The sequence below is a fragment of the Amblyraja radiata genome, chromosome 12 (genome assembly GCF_010909765.2).
Source record: "Amblyraja radiata isolate CabotCenter1 chromosome 12, sAmbRad1.1.pri, whole genome shotgun sequence".
Lineage (NCBI taxonomy): Eukaryota > Metazoa > Chordata > Chondrichthyes > Rajiformes > Rajidae > Amblyraja > Amblyraja radiata.
This window is the reverse complement of record NC_045967.1, coordinates 21687976-21692637: the sequence shown is the minus strand read 5'-3', so window position 1 is coordinate 21692637 and position 4662 is coordinate 21687976.

Here is a 4662-nt window from a genome sequence, read left to right as displayed (position 1 = left end):
AATGTTCAGGAATTGTATATATTTATCAATTGAATAAAGTCTATTTTGAAATTTAAAAAAAAAATGTTTTAACAGTGAAACAAATATGATGGATCACCGTTCATGAAACGTGGAAAAGCGGCGATCCCTCCCAGCAAATCACTCAGCAGCCACTGAACAATGAAAACAATGGCATTCGGGGGCTTTGGGAGTTATAAGAAAACTTGGAAAGCCACAGGAAGCTTGATTCCTGTAATTCAGAGGATGTTTTGAAAAATGTGCATATCAGAAATGACCACAATTATGAAAACACACTCAGAATTGAACATATGCAAGATTTACTGGCAACATAATTCAAGATTGTACCAAAAAGGTGTGTATCTTATCTGTCAAAAGACTAATTTCATAAATTATCCTATTTACAGCCTAAAAGCAAGTCTTTTGATGCAAAATTATTGGATTTGAGCAGTCAATGTGACAGTGTCTGTAGCTATCTGCTCTTTGTTGTACCCAGGAATAAATACTCCTCAAAGAAAAGAAGAAGAGGCGAGACTTATGTAAGGGTAAGAAGAGTAAAGGGCCCGTTGCACTTGGGCGTCATTTGTGCGTCACGCAGGTGGCCCACGAAGATTTTGTGAATCCCAAAATCCTGGGGCGCTGCGCGTCACCGCCTACGTCACCACGCACCATGCGTGCGTAATGCACGCCATGCGCACATCACGTGCGCATTATGCATCATGACGTGTAAATTATGTCGTGTAAATGACGCTCAAATGACGCCCAAGTGGGACAGGCCCTTAAGAAACACATCTAAGGTTTTTCGGGTTTCCCTGTTGCACTGCCCTGGGATTGCTGGGGCATCATCAGGCAGGTGGATCGACTTGGTTGGGTATTAGGCACAGATGCATCAATGCAATGAGGGAGTGCTGTTCATGTTCTCACATTCATACCCCAGTCTTATTTTACTGGCAGCTCTGAGATTCTGTTAGATGAGCCTTCCAGTGAAAGGGTGTCCAAGTAAAAACTGCAGCTGCAGTCTGTTTTCCTTTTGCATGGTGACAGTGGTACACATCCCAGATCAGCAACAAGGAAACAACATCATTGTTTATTCAGTTACGTCATAAGCCGATTACTATGGGCACGTGCAGCAGTATGATTGCAGTTTGATGCTCAGCTGCAGATCCGAGAGATCAGGCAACATTTTTAAGTCTTACGAGTTGAGGGCAGATGCAAGCAATAGGTTGCCTTGGGCTATACAAATGAGTTATTCCAGCACTTGGTGTCTCTTGTAGAAATAAACAACTGCAGATACTGGTAAATACCCAAAAGGACAGAAAAGTACAGAACTAACTCAGCAGGTCAGGCAGCATCTCTGAAAAACATAAAGCATCACATATCGGGCCTGAAGAGTCTGAACCCTAAAAGTAATCTAATCAAGTTCTCCAGAGATGCTGCCTGACCTGCTGAGAATGTATCACTTCCTTTTACATCACTTCAGCATTTTGTGTCAATTTGTTCCTCTCCTTTTATTTGAAACCCAGCATCTCCAGTTCTTTATTTCTACATTCAGGCATTGAACTGTCATTTGAATTTGTAAATAATTATTACCATATAGATTTTATTTTCACTCAGAATTTGAAGGATAATCAATTGTGTTGGGATACCTTTCCCTGTGTGGGTGAAACCATTTCACCTGATATTTGCATTGGTTCATCTGAGACATGTTAAGAACGAAATAGCTTCTCTTCTCATCAGGTTTCTATACATGGCCTGACCTGATGAGATCATAAACTTGTCCATGGAGTCAAGAAGAGCAGGACTGCTTGTCAATTACTGAGGACCCACAGTTAACGAGCTGAGGTGAGTTTTAGTGGGACAACCTGAAAGCAGTTAGCATCCTGGATTGACTGCGGCTTAGTGGTTGTATACAAGGAAGCTAGAGACTTGCTTGGGAGCGGCCATGAGTAAGTATGAGACTTTGACTTGAGAAGCCTATTGCCATGTGGAGAATAAATGTGAGGCTTTGGCTTGAGAGGCTTCAGCATAGAGGCTGACTGCAGAATAAGGTATAGTCTGTGTTTTTCTTTCTTTTATAAGCCTTTCTTGGTTTAGTGCAGTGAAAATGGCAGTCCGGGCAGTTGTATGCTTCTCCTGCAGGGTATAGGAAGTCGCTGAGCACCACACCTCAAGGAGGTGCATCCAGCTGCACCGTGTTAGGGAACTGGAACAGCAGTTGGATCACCACAGGATCATCTGGGAGATTGAGGGGGTCAGAGATAAGAGATACAGTGAGGTGAGCATGTGCAGGGTAGAGGCAGAAAGTAGATGGATGACCACCAGGAAAGGAAGTAAACACAGAGTACTGGAGTCACGTGTACTGCATAACCTTAATTGCATTGATGTTCAGAGGGATCTTGGGATCCATGTCCATAACTCCCTGAAAATGGCTACACAAAGTTGATAGAGTGGTAAAGAAGGCATATGGTCTGTCCGCTTTCATAGGTCGGGGCATTGAGTATAAAAGTCAGGAAGTTATCCTCAGTAAGGATTTGAAAAGGATGCAGAGGAGGTTTACCAGAATGATTCCTGAATGTGGGGTATTAAGTACATGGAGTGGTTGAACAGACTTGGGTTGTTTTCTCTGTAATACCAGAGGTTGTGGGGTGACCTGATAGAAGTATATATAATTATATATGAAAGGAGGGATATGGCTTATGTGCAGGCAGATAAAAGCTTGTCTTGGCATCATGTTTGGCACAGACATTGTTTTATATGTTCTAACATTTAACTACCAGATGTCAGGGGGAGCCAAATGTGTCTGGTTCGTGTCCTTCCTTAATAGCTTGGGGAAAATTATTCCTTTGGATTTGAAAATTGGGTCACTTTACTTGCTCTCAACTCTCACCTTTTTTGTGTTTCATATTGCTCAATTTGGTGGCATCCTCGACCTCTTCCACTTTATATATATATATATATATCACAAAAACTCTTATCTTGTTTGTTTGTTTGCGTGCGTGTACTACAAATTCCAACAAAACGGTACACGATAGCGTTGGATCGCCTTATTCACCATTGTCATGTGTGATATATCAAGTTTTGTTCAGATTAATGCTATATTTTACAAGTTATTTACATTTTTAACAAAAAAAAAATGAAACAGCACCCCCACTTGCCGTTAGCAGCATATGACGTCTCAATGGGATCTCATTTACATAAACTGCCCATCAGCAGTGTTCCAACCCACAATCACATCACAATGGGAAACTTAAAAAAAAATTAATACAGCACCCCCACTTGCTGTCTTTACTTGACTGGCATCACAAAGGACACCGAATGGGTCCTCATTGTGTTTAGGTTATTTGAAAGAAAAAAATGCAATTTTCATTGAGAATTTCATTAAAAAAAAAAAAACATTGTGGATTTTCATTGTGGGGGGTTGGGATAGGGGGGAGACGAGGAGTGGAGGAGCAGGGGGATAGAGAGAAAGAGGAGGGGGTTAGGGAGGGAGATGGAGGGGGGGGAGTGGGGGAAGTAGGGTGTGGGGGATAGAGGGCGAGGAGGGCAGTGGGGGAGGGAGAGTGAGGGGGTTGGATGTGGGAGAGGAGGGGGATTGAGGGGATAGGGAGGGGAGAAGGGTTATGTAGGGAGGCAATGAGGGTAGGGGAAAAGAGAGGGAGAGGTGAGGGAGGGAGTTGAGGAGGAGAGGGGAAAGAAGAGGGAGGGTGAAGAGGACGGGGAGTGCTGGGGGTGAGGGGGAATGGAGGATGATAGTAGTAGGAAGAGGGATGGCGAGGTAATGGAGGAGGGGAGGGAGGGGGTGAGGGGAGGAAGCAGAGGAGGGTTGGTGGAGGTTGGGGAGAGGGAGGATAATACAGGAGGGGGATAGGGGACTGAAGAGGGAGAGTGAGATGCGTTCGCATCTTATATTTTACAGGTTATTGCCATTTTGAACTTTAAAAACGTCGCAGTCGCGCTCCCACTTGCTGGCCGTGCCTGCGCAGTTGGGGAGGGTTGCCGTGACTCGCTTCACAACGGGGATCTCTGGCGTCACAACGGGAACCCTTCAGCCGTGCCTGCGCAGTTGGGGGCTATGGGTCAGTGGTGGAATATTGCCTTGGGGGACAGGCCCAACGGGTCCGCACCTGGTCTAGTTCTGTATATATTTGCTTCTCCATATGTAAAGTGTGAAAAGTTGTACAGTCCAATGATCATAGTACAAAGATAACACTCAATTCATTTGTATTACATTTGCATCTAACTGAGCTCTGCTAGTGTCTGACACTGAACATGGATTTGATACTGAAAATCAGAAATTAAAAAAGCTGGAACAGCTTTATTGTTTAGGTCACTTCTCTGGAGAGAGAAACAGTTACATTTTTTGTTACATGGAGGGTTATGGTCTGAGCGCAGGTATATGGGACTAGGGGAGAATACGTGTTCGGCACGGACTAGAAGGGTCGAGATGGCCTGTTTCCGTGCTGTAATTGTTATATGGTTATATGGTTATTTTGGGTTAATGACTTTTCATCAGACTAAAACATTAATTGTTTCTCTATCTCCTCAGTTGCTGTTTGAGTATTTCCAGCAATTGACACAAAGTGCTGGAGTAATCAGCAAGTTCCATTTTTTTAGTTTAGAGATACAGCGTGGAAACAGGCCCTTGGGCCCACCGAGTCCGCAGCA